The sequence below is a fragment of the Malus sylvestris genome, chromosome 14 (assembly GCF_916048215.2).
Source record: "Malus sylvestris chromosome 14, drMalSylv7.2, whole genome shotgun sequence".
Lineage (NCBI taxonomy): Eukaryota > Viridiplantae > Streptophyta > Magnoliopsida > Rosales > Rosaceae > Malus > Malus sylvestris.
In genome coordinates, this window is record NC_062273.1 from 10,836,652 (window position 1) to 10,849,915 (window position 13,264).

The 13,264-nt window shown below is 39.1% G+C and overlaps 1 pseudogene; it reads right to left on the bottom strand.

Annotated features, from left to right (window-relative positions):
* Positions 1-9,581: 9,581 nt before the first annotated feature.
* On the bottom strand, positions 9,582-13,089 carry LOC126598639 (ankyrin repeat-containing protein At5g02620-like; annotated as a pseudogene).
* Between the last annotated feature and the right edge of the window lie 175 nt (positions 13,090-13,264).

Consider the following 13,264-nt stretch of genomic DNA (forward strand, 5'->3'; position numbering starts at 1 on the left):
ACACCCCCTTTTACTTCATACACATCTTCTTAATTTGCAGCCGTCGGATCGACTGAATTAAAGAAGATCAAAAGGCAGAACTTAACAAAGAATGTGTGAGAAGTAAAAAGGGGTGTGTGAATAGCACACCCCACTTCAAAATCCTTTTGTAGGTTGCCAAAAAGTTTTGAGGAATTTAGAAAAATAATGTCATAATCTTAATATGCGCACTTGCCATTCAGATTGGTCTCTGCAAGATTATTGTGGCTTTCCCAGTCCTTCAAAAAGTTATAAAAATTGGGGAAGCTTTCCCGCTCTACCCCTGGTCGTGGGTCCCCAAATCAGCTAATAAGGTCGTTGATTGGTTAGCATCCTTCAAAATTCAAGGGAATAAGTGTTTTTACGTGGGTCGATAAACCTCCATCTTCAATGGTCCATATTCTGAACAAGAATGGCTTACCATGTCCCCTTTGAGTTGGTTTTGGCCGGGTGTTGGGAAGAGACGCTGCTAGTTGGTTGGTAGTGTCCTTTTACTTTTATCTTCCCAACACTCTATTTTGGTTGCTGTTTTGTTTTGTATTGTTGTGTTGGTAGGCTTCCCCTTGTACTCTGTTTTAGTAATGCTATTTCCAATTAATAAAAAAAAATGAGTATGCTTTAATAAATTAAATTTAAAAAAAAAAATTGCTAAAGCATCCAAAATCACATGACACGTTATCGTTATATTTTTGAATTTTTTTTTCCATGTGCTTCTGGTTTTGAATCTAGCAGCATATTTAATAAGGAAAATTAATGAAAAAAGCTTGAAAACTTTGAGTTTTAACGAAAATGACAAAATAAAGGGTATGTTGTACACCTATTCGATTGAACGATCTAGGGTTTAGAGAGAAAGAGGGGGCCGGATGCACTTAGAGAGAAGAGAGATTGATTTAATTGTGAGGTATATTTGATTCACCCCATTGTGCCTTTATTTATAGTAGTAGAATAGGTAAAAAGTTTAAAAACCTTTCCTTTTAGGATTACAATATTTAATAGGTAATCTACTCCTAATAGGAATATAAGATATATTCCCATATCTACTAGGATTTACACAATCACATTCCTATTCTAAATATGATTGCAACACTGCCCATTGAGTGTGTAAATACTCAACAAACCATCGCATCAGATCTTCAGTAGATAAGTTAGAATAGTTGATGAAGTCATCGGCACAACGGGTGATCACGAGTCTCAAATTTATTTGAAGTATGCATTTGTAGTAAAACTCACAAAAACCTCGCTATGGTAAAACCCAAGGCATGGGGAAAACCCATAGACTAAGGAGAAAAGTGAGAAGTATGCATAATGTCTAAAACAAAAGTCAAATAGGACGAAAGTAATGAACTCAATGGAGTATGATCATCCCAGGATGGGTGCCTAATTAAAACCTTGTTAGGTAGCAAAAACCAGTGGGAAAAATGCTCCTAATTGTAGGAAAATGAGTACATTAAGATCATGAAAGTATGCTTCTAGATACCCCCCTAAGTTAGACATAACTTCTAAATAAAAGAACTACAAGCGATTCAACTCAGATAATTTTTGCATACCGATTCCTTGGACGAGCTTTTGAAAAGTAGACTTAGGCAATGACTTGGTGAAGAGATCAGCCATGTTGTCTTGGGAACGGATTTGCTTGACTTCAATGTTTTGATACTGCTGTTGCTGATGTGAGTAAAAGAACTTCGGCGCTATGTGCTTGGTGTTGTCTCCCTTGATGTATCCCTTCTTCAACTGCTCGATACATGCTGCATTGTCTTCAAAGATCGTCGTAGGCAGGTTAATGACTGATGTAAAACCACTAGTGCTTCGAATGTGTTCCATAACTTCTCTCAGCCAAAAGCACTCACGGGATGCTTTATATAGGGTGAAAATCTTAGCATGGTTCGACGAAGTCGCAACTAGCTTTCGCTTGGTAGACCTCCAAGATATAACGGTGTCTCCAACGATAAAGACATAACCCGTTTGAGAATGTCCCCTATGTGGGTTAGATAGATATCCAGCATCTACGTAACCAACAAGGCGAGAATCAATCTGAGGACCATAGGGGGCGGCAACACTCGAAGATTTGTTTGTATAGAACAAGCTCAAATCCGTAGTACCCTTAAGGTAGCGGAAAATGTCTTTAACACCATTCCAGTGACTGCGTGTGGGAGGATTGTTGTATCTTGCCAAAAGATTCACAGCGAAGGAGATGTCGGGTCTAGTGCATTGAGCCAAGTACAATAAAGCCCCAATTGTACTTAGGTAAGGAACTTCGAGTTCCAAAATCTCTTCCTCATCCTCCTTTGGACGGAAGGGATCTCATTTAGCATCTAGAGTCTGAACGACGATGGGTGTACTCGAAGGATTCGCTTTATCCTTATTAAAACGACACAACACCTTTTGGGTGTAGCTCAATTGATGTACTAGGATTCCATTCGAACAATGCTCGATCTCCAGGCCAAGACAGTATCGAGTTTTCCCAAGATCATTCATCTCAAATTCTGATTTTAAGTGTGCAACAATTTTCTCAAGCTCTACGGGAGTCCCCGATGAGGTTTATGTCATGGACATAAACTGCAACGATTGCAAATCCAGAATGTGACTTCTTTATGAACACACATGGGCATAATTCGTTGTTCACATAATCTTGACTTGTCAAATATTCACTCAGACGGTTATACCACATCTGCCCGGATTGTTTCAATCCATAGAGTGGCTTCCTTAACCTAATTAAGAGAGTGTTTCGTGGTCTAGAACTATTTGAACTAGTCAATTGAAGTCTTTCTAGAACTTTCATGTAAATTTCCGTATCTAGATCCCCATAGAGATACTCGGTTACCACGTCCATAAGCTGCATATTCAGTTTTTCAGAAACTACCAAACTGATTAGGTAGCGAAACGTTATAACGTCCATTACGGGGGAATATGCCTCATCGTAATCAATCTTAGGACGCTGAGAAAAGCTTTGCGCTATGAGGTGTGCTTTGTATCACACTATTTCATTCTTCTCATTACACTTCCTCAAGAAAACCCACTTGTAGTCAAAGGGCTTCACGCGTGATGGTGTATGAACGATAGGTCCAAACACTTTACATTTCATGAGCGAATCGAGTTCGACTTGGATTGCTTGTTTCCAGTTTGACCAATCGGTTCTACATCATCGACGGAATGTGGTTCAATGTCATCACTAAGCATGATGTCAGTAGTTACTGAGTACATGAATGCATCATCGACGATTATCTCATTCCTATTCTAAACCTTATCCAATACTGCATAGTGGACTGAAATCTCACGATTCTCAAGAGGTTGACATGTTTCGTCTGAAGTATCACCGTAATCTAGAATAACCTTATGCGTTGGAACGGATGAGTGAGCTATGGTCGGATTCAAACTAGGGTCACTAGTTGGTGCCATTTTCCTCTTCCATGGTTGTGAATCCTTTGAACCAAGGAGTCTGCCATGCTTTAGGGTTAGAGCAGATGATTGGCTAGTCGCCAATGTACCTTGCCGCATGGAAGGTACGACATTCTCACCTTTGGGGACGATCGGGCCTTCCTAGGCAGATTGTAGACGTACACATGGTATATCTATCCTTGCAGGTGCGTTTACAGCAGGTATATGTGATCTTGTCACCTTTGCTAGATCATTAAAAGCATCCGGCATGCTTTGAGCAATGCTCTGAAGATCTATAATTCGCACCTCAGTTTTAGACTGAGCAGTGCAGGGATTTAAATGAGACATAATGGGAACATACCATGACAATTCACGGTGTTACAGAAACGTTAGCATGCTTATCTCCTCCTAATGATGGGAAGACTGTCTTATCAAAGTGACAATCCGTAAAACGTGCGGTAAAGAGATTTCCTATCAAGGGTTCTAAGCAGTGAACAATTGATGGCGAATCATAATCGACATAGATTCCCATTTTTCTTTGAAGACCCATTTTGGTACATAGTGGCGACCATATTGGCACATAAATGGTGCACCCAAACACCCGTAAATGCGAGACGTCAGGCTCTATCCAGTGACCAATTGTAACGGTGAATATGGTTGAGTAGCGGTGGGCCTCAGGCAGACTAACATAATTGTGTGCAATATTGCATAGGCCCAGGCATATACCGACAGTTTGGTTCTTATAACCAAAGTCCGAGCTATCAATTGAAGACGCTTTATGGAAGCTTCTGCCAGGCTGTTTTGGGTGTGAACATGAGGTACATGATGTTCCACATCAATCCATACTGACATGCAATAAACATCAAAAGTCTGTGACATAAACTCTCCAGCGTTATCCAGTCGAATCGACTTAATCGAATAATCAGGGTGGTAAGCCCTAATCTTAATGATTTGAGTTACGTGTTTAGCAAATGCGGCGTTGCGCGTGGACAATAGGCAAACATGTGACCATCTTGTTGATGTATCAACCAACACCATAAAGTATCTAAATGATCCACATGTTGGTTGGATAGGTCCACAAATGTCCTTTTGAATCCTCTAAAGAAACATAGGGGGGTCGTGAATAATCTTTGTATATGAGGGTTGAGTATTCAACTTCCCTAAAGAACATGCTTTGCATGGTGGGAGTCCAACATAGGGATGTAACTTATGCCCGTGTGAAGATTTCAGGATACGACGCATCATGTCACGTCCAGGATGTTCTAAACGGTCATGCCAAAGCAACAAAGTGTCTTAGAACTCATGCATAGGGCTGGCCACACTGTGGGTTTCTATGCCGTGAATGGTTGTGATGTACAACCCACTTGGTAGACGTTCCAACTTCTCGTGAATACGCTTCTGGCCATATTTGTATGAAATGATACAAAGAGATCCAGAACCGTTATCTTCAATGGTTTCAATATGATATTGATTATCTCGAATATCTCTAAAACTTAGCAACGTTCTTCCGAAACGTGGAGAATAAAGTGCCTCCTTAATAGTTAAGATAGTACCATTGGACAACATGATACGTGCCTTTCTGTATCTTTGAATCAGGTTGGATGAGCCTGAGAGAGTTGTCAAATGAGCTTTCTTGGGTATTAAGTTAGTAAAATAGTGTCGTTCACGCAAGATGGTGTGCGTGGTTGCACTATCTGCCAGACAACTAGCTTCCTTACTAGACATACCTAGAAATAAATTGATTGAATTAGTCACATGTATAAATATAATTTCATTCATTCAATTAAACATTTCGAGAAAATAATATCCATTCAAATGACAATCCATAATTCAAAACAAACCAAAACCAAACAAATTATTCCAAATACTTAGAAAAATTGTTCAAAATTAAATCATAAACCTAGAAAAATAAGGGGGGTAGGGCCGGCCACTAGGAGTAAACACCCTAAAAACATGTCTAATTTATTCATCCATAGGAGCTGACACCTCCTGAAAATCTGATATCTCCATTGATGTAGTTGCATCTTTCGGATAATCCATATGTGCAAAGTTAGACTCACGACGAGAATGGTACTTGGCAATAGACTTAGGGGAAGCTCGACATATGCGTGACCAATGATCCCTTGATCCACAGTGATATCACATGTCCAGTTCAGTAGAAGCAGGCTGAACGGGATATTTGCCCTTGTTCTTGAAGTTTGGGGCCTTAAGGGTGAGTGGTGGACGCTTCTGGGTCACATTTCTTCCCTTAGGTGCGGCACTCTGTTGACCTTGTGCCTGGTGGGGCTTGCCACCCATTTCCATGGCTACGATGATTTTTTCGTTTTTATGGCTGCTAGAATTAATCTCATGCTCTTCAGGCGCGACGTTCGAGCCAATTGATCGAGCTTGATGATTCTTCATAGCTTTTTAGCGAAAAGTAAAACAGAGATCAAATCCGAAAACTTGGTGAATTTATGTGCCCTATATTGTTGCTGCAGGACAATGTTAGTGGCATGGAAGGTCGAATAGGTCTTCTCCAAGAGATCTGATTTGGTTAGTTCCATTTTGCAGAATTTCAACAATGAATGGATTCTACAAACTTCATAGTTGTATTCATTCACGGACTTAAAGTCATGGAAGCAAAGATACTGCCAGTCATGTCTTGCTTTAGGCAAGTATATGTCTTTCTGGTGATCGAAACAGTTGGCCAGAGCAAACCAGAGGGTGCATGGGTCCTCCTTAGTGAGATACTCAGTCTGCAGTGCATCAAGGATGTGTCTTCAAATGAAGATCATTGCAGTAGCCTTTTGAGCTTCGTTAACAGGTTTGTTGGCGATAGGTGTCTCGATGGTGGCTTTAATACCCTTTGCCGTCAGATGAAGCTTCACGTCTTGAACCCACTTTAGATAGTTTTTTCCAGAGACTTCTAGAGCAGAGAAATCGAGCTTGTTCAAGTTCGACATGTCCCTAAACAGAGGGAAAAACGTGATTAGTCATATGGTAAGCCATAGACATATATCGTAGAACATGCAGGTTCTATAGACAAGTATTGGTTTAATTTATACATGAAAACTACAGGTTTCATGTGGTATGTTTTGAATGAAAACTTCAGGTTTCAAAGGCACTAAATTTAAAACTACATGTTCAATTTAGTTTTTATGAACAATTAGTTCATAATGAGAAGTTCCTGCAAGAAACACAGAATGCAATATACTAATTTAAATATAGTGGATTTAAGGTTCTTCGGGAACTCAAGTGTGAGAGTTTCGTTACTATGAAAGGATGTTACGGTTCAAAGTATAAAAATAAAATAAATTATTGAATTGTTAATGTCCAAAAGTTATCTTCAGGTCAATAATTTTGGATCAATTTAGTTTTTATGAACAATTAGTTCATAATGAGAAGTTCCTGCAAGAAACACAGAATGCAATATACTAATTTAAATATAGTGGATTTGAGGTTCTTCGGGAACTCAAGTGTGAGAGTTTCGTTACTATGAAAGGATGTTACGGTTCAAAGTATAAAAATAAAATAAATTATTGAATTGTTAATGTCCAAAAGTTATCTTCAGGTCAATAATTTTGGATTCATTATCAGATTAATGGACTACAGGTCACTTTTAATTAATTCAATAAATCGGGCCATACAGTGTCGATTGTAGAAGCTAAATAATATTATTGGATAAAAAATATAGCCCCAAAAATATTTGGGCTCGTGTTGGGTGCCTTGAGTAAAAAGCAAGGCCCAAAAAGGCCTTGGAAGTGGGTTGAAGGCCACCCGGGGGGGGGGGGGGGGGGGAAGAAACCCCAGCAGTAGCTGGGTTTCAATTTTGGCCTAGGGGAAGGTACAACACAAGGCCCAGCGAAAGCTGGCCTGTGGGTTTGGAGAAAGAAGCCCAGCCATATGGGCTGGCTGTAGGTGATACGCAGAGTGGACCGTAGGGAACAAGCCCAGCCTTGTGGGCTGGCATGCAGGACACGAGTTGTGAAGAGGGCCAAGGTGCAGGCTGCGGGCTTGGGCAACACAAAACCCAACAACCATAAAGGTTGCTGCGTGCAGGGGAAAAACCCAGCCAATCTGGGCTAGTTGAATGGCGCGGGCCATGGTGCAAATGGCCGAAGAGCTTCAGGCCCATCAGATTGACCCCAGGTCGACGCCTGGTTTCTGCATGTACAGTGATGGTGCGGTGGGTGTGCCGCACCATGTCTAATTTCCCTTTTTTTCGAAATCCCTTAGGGTTGAAGAAACCCTAAATATGCTTGTAATTGAATTTTATAAATTGACTCACATATTCCACACAACAATTTAATTGTGTGTTGCATGAAACAAATATATATATCTATATATATATTGACAAATATATGAACATATACAATATATATATCGAAAGGAAAATATAAACATAGAGGGGTTCATGCATCATGGAGAATGTTTTCATGCTTCGTAGACGTTTCAAATATCTTCTTTTATTTTAAGCGTACCTGATTAGCAGAAAACAAAAATAAGCCTTTGAATTTGGTGGAAGATAGCCTCCTCCTACGATGCGTCAATTCCTCAGCTTCGAGCAAGAGCGTGCTGATAACATGTTGTAGGCCTATTTGATTGAACAATCTAGGGTTTAGAGAGAGAGAGGGCCGGCTACACTTAGAGAGAAGAGAGATTGATTTAATTGTGAGGTATATTTGATTCACCTCATTGTGCCTTTATTTATAGTAGTAGGATAGGTAAAAACCTTTCTCTTTAGGATTACAACATTTGATAAGTAAAGATACATTTCCATATCTACTAAGATTTACACAATCACATTCCTATTCTAAATATGACTGCAACAGGATAAAGTGAATAGTACCAGAATTGACTTTTTAGTATAAATTGTGGTTTTTCTAAAGTGAACAGTACTGAGAATTTTTTGTTAAATATTCTGGAATGTTAAAACTGCCATCGATCTGGAGCCACCTATAAAAACTCGACCACACAAATCCCACAAATATTACCAAATCACCGACTTAACCTCCAAAACTTTTACAATGCACTGGAGTATAAGATATCCCAAGCATTTTAATTGTTAAATTTTAATTTGTCTATTTGATTGAAAATATAACTGCTAAAAAAATCTAAAACATTTGATACTGCAGATTTTCTCAACTTCACAGGGGAAGGGAAATATCTCAGTTGGATATTGAGATGCTCTGTGAGAAAACAAAAATACTATTCTTACCATCTATTTGTAGAAGTAGGATTTTCTCCCCTCCTATTCCCCTCATCTCCTCTCACAATTTCCATTTTGATTCCCTCTCTATAAATAAAAAAAAAATTAAAAAAAAAAACATAAGATGCTGACATAATTTAATGGTGACCGTACAAATAAGAGGGGAGGGAAGGGGAGAAAAAGAGAGCAGAGAGAATCCTACCCCATGTTTGTACCAATATTTAGATCATCTCTCTTATAGAAATGTGACGCACATATGTTGATCTGCAATTGCAATATATGAAGAACCAATTTTATCAGAATCATGTTATTGCATTTCTTAACAGAAAAACCAACACAAAGTAAAGGGATTCCAAGGGGAAAAGGAAAGTATCAACCAAGCTAAGTTGGAACATGTCGTTACAGCCATCACCTAACTCGTTGATAAGAAAGCATACATCAATACTCTCGCATCCCAAACCCAAGTAAATAAGCCATAGAAAGCAAACCTAATACTCTCACATAAAAATTGAAATTAGAAGACAAACAGAAATGAAAAAAATAAGAGACCTTGGGACTGAACTCTACACACACCTTGTGCAACTGTTACAGATAAATGACTATTATTTGAAGAAGTATGGTTCTTTCTCAAATTGTTCCAAAGCATCATGTGATCCTTCATCGCCTTAATCCTTCTTTTTTAAATATGAGAAGAAGAAAATAAAAGCCGCATAACCATATTAGTGAAAACTAATTGCACTGTATGGGGCTAAAATTGTGTTCTTTGCTATATTTACAAATTGAATGAACTCACGCAGATTCTGCACCAAGAAAGGAGAGAGAAATCAAAACCTTATTATAATATTGTGGCTTTTATTGTGATGGAAGGGATCATCACAATAGCAAATCCGGTGGGATTATATATATAGATGGTATTAACATAGAAAGGAAAATGTCACAATTCCTGCCAAATTAAAGAAAAGAACTAAACTAATGATAATAAAAATGGATTAAAACATAAATCGGAAACACCTTTTTCGTTCAATGTGATAGTATTGATGCAATACAAAAAGGTTGGAAATTAAGTGATTAAGGTTGTCACAAATAATTAGATTGAAATCAAGACGATGAACAATGTTATGAAGACGGGGCATTTTAAAGGTTGATTGGCTAATTAGGATTGTTTTAACTCTCTTCAAGAGATTTCAACCTGATCACTTGCTTTGCGAGGGCGAGATGCATGATCCATTAATCCTCATAGAGATTCGCAACTAAATGTGGCTTTATTATTTTGTCATCATCTCCATTGTCTTCTTGAGGACTGCTTTTGCTGCTTCAAATGCCAGAAACACGAAATTCTTTTGACTCCTGCCAACAAAATTAAAGCAGAACTTATAGAACTTGGGAAGAGAATACTTACACGGTTAAACCAGAACTTATAGAGCTTATAGAACTTTAAGAACTATCGAGAGGAAAGTCTGAGACATACCTGTAGGAATTACCCACCCACAGAGGGATTGCAATTCGTTTAGTTTCATCTTCCCTTGCGAATTGCTTGTTTCTTTTATGATGTTGTGTTTGAGAATAGTATGAATGGGGAGAGTAGCAGGTTTTCAGTTCTCCATTGAAAACGTGTTTCATATTTCTGAGAGTGGGAGAGTGGGAATGTACGTGGATAACTGCCCTGCGGTCTCATACTCCTGTTAAAATGCCCTTAGTTGTGTTAATTTCTTTTTTTTCTTCTCTATTTTTAATTGATTTGTTTTTGTTAAAGTGCTCATTTTTGTTTTTATTAAAATGTTGTATTTTAGGGCCTTAAAAGAAAATGAGGAATTGGACGCACTTTTTTCTTTGTTTTACATTTTAACCGTAAAACTGCTAAATTTTATAGGATAACCATCCAACAAGATCTTTTCCGTTGTGAGGATCTTGCGGATTTGTGAATTGTATTCGTTCATCGTACATCTTGCGGTTAGTTTTTGTCAAGTACTATTTGTGTTTAATTTTAAATAAATAAATTTAATATGATTTCTGACCGCACGATGTATGATGAACGGACACAATTGACGAATCCCCAGATCCTCACAAAAAGGATCCGGATACGATAACCATAATGCTTTTATTTTTTTTATATTTTTAATTTATTCATTTCCAATACAGTTTTTTTTTTGTTCGATTATGGTTTTGTTTTTTTTATACCAATTTGTCCTAGTTACTTTTGAAGGTTTGATTGTGAAGAAAACAAAAGAGCTTTCTTGGCATTTTGACATACATCACCTATTTGGCCTTTTTCCGTTATATGTATAGAATAGATTAGGGCTGGGCACGGGCCGGGCCGGGCCCATTTTTGAAGGGACCGGACCTGACCCTGAATTAAAGGAGACCCGGGGGCGGGCCGGGCATTACAATTCCGAAAATAGGAACCGGACCTTACTCGGCCCGGTTGAAACGAGCCGGTTCGGTCTGGGTACACAGGTCTTTTTTTTGTTTTTTTTTTTGCTGTTTAAAAATGTTTGCTGCACAGATTGCAGTTTGAAAAAACTGCACAGATTCCAGTTTACAGTTTACACAGATTCCAGTATGAAAAAAAGCACAGATTGCAGTTTGAAAAAAATTGCACAAATTGTAGTTTGAAAAAACTGCACAGATTCCATGCTCTGCTAGAATGTTGGCAATCTTTGAGTGCCCAGATCTCTCAGCAGTGTCAAAAATAGATTCTCCAGATCTGTTAATGATGGTTTTCGCCACTCCCTTATAACTTAACAGCGTTCGAACAATCTGTAAAAGTCCAATCTCAAGGGTTTAAATCTATGATTGATTCAAATAACCATTTTAATACCACGTTCCAAAGCCTAATTGAATAACATATTCATGATAATTCAACTTTAAGTGATGATCGAAAACTCAGTAACAAGCATTGATCCATTTGATCTCTTAAAGAAGTTCGATTTTCATTTGCATATTATATATCAAATTAACAACTTTCATTACCTGAGCTCGACCCTTCCCGGTTGCCACGTGCAAGGCAGTGTTTCCCTTGTTGTCTACCTCGTTTATCAACGAAGGATTTGCCTTCGCTAACTCATCCACCAATTCGACATTCTGTCCCTTGACTGCCATATGGAGAGCTGTCTGGCCATTACTATCTTTTCTTATTGCAGATCCGGTATCTTTGCTCAAGAGGGCCTGGACCACCTCCAAATGCCCCTTCCCTGCTGCAGAATGCAAGGCAGTTTTCCCATTGCTTCTTGCTATGGACATCAAGCTGCAACCAGTCTCCAAAAGAAAACTTACTACTTCAGTGTGTCCCTGTGCTGCAGCGATGTGCAATGCCGTGGTGTTTGCGCGATCAACAGTCATTGAAAGTTCTGGAATCGACTCCATGAGGATCTTCAGTACCTCTGAAACATTAAAAGAACAATTTAAGATGATCCGCTTGATAAGTTACATGTTATCGATTTCAATCATGGTTTACAAAACTTTCCTAGTCTCCTACAAAATTCACAAATCAAATGAGGTACAAACTGTATACACAAGAAACCAGATTTTCTTTTGTGATTACAAGGCCTTGTTTTGACACTCCTGAGAGATCTGGGCACCCAAAAAGTTGTGCAGGTACCAGTACATTCACAAACCCTCTAACTTCAAATAATCCAACGTCTAACCAACTATTCACTACCTCTAATACGCATATTTCTAGCATTTAACTGATCAAAGAGAAAACTAAAAGCATAACCCTTTAACCGTACAATGGTAATCTCACTATGCTAAAACAGCCATCTATCCTCTACCCGCTGTCCATTCACAACCCTAACAAAAATCTTCAATTTTTTTTCGTGATCAATCGAGTAGCGCAAGTAACTCCGTTTCTACTTCAGATTTCCATAATCAAGAGCCCACCATTTAACTATCTACTAATCTAGTATCTAATTTCCTTAAGAACTTAGAAGTTAGAAGGCATCAAAGCTTGCCAAATTACTGCAAAATTATTAATTCAATCATCAATCTACTGCAAAATTGACTCTAGTAACCTAGTTCGAAAACCCTAAAATCCCAAATTCCAATTTAAAAACCCTATCACTACACCCAAAATTCAAATTAATAACAAAACGCTAATTCAAAATTACCTAAATTTTAGAGGGATGATGGCTGGTACCAGTGTCCTCGACGACGGTGATGGGGTGATGGCGGTCACGATGGCGGGGGTTGCTGTCGAAGAGGAGAGAATCGACGGCAAGCGTGATGGCCTGGTTGTCTGGGATGTTGTCGAGGAGGTTGATGGGTGGTGCCGTTGTATTCGCCGAGGAGAATCGACGGTTGGTGAGGGGATTGGAGTCGAGGGAAGGACGATTGGAGTCGAGGGAAGGGAACTGTCGAGGGACTGAGGTCCGTCTGAGAGTTTGAGAGAGGGAGAGTGAGTCGGGAATCGGGATGAGAGAGATAGAGAACTTAGGGTAACACTAAAACAACGGTTCAGATTAGATATGTAGCTTATTCATCAATCTGGTCCTTTCATTTTAATTATAAATGGGGCCTGTTCAAGTACCCGCGGTTCCTATACTTCAGGAACCGGCCCGAATCGAAAATCACAAAAGCCCGTCCCGGCCCGCCCCGTTTCTCCTTTTTAAAAGTAGGAACCGGTCTGTACCCGTCCCAAACCGTCATTACCTACCCCGACCTGCGGTTCCTGTACTCGTTTGC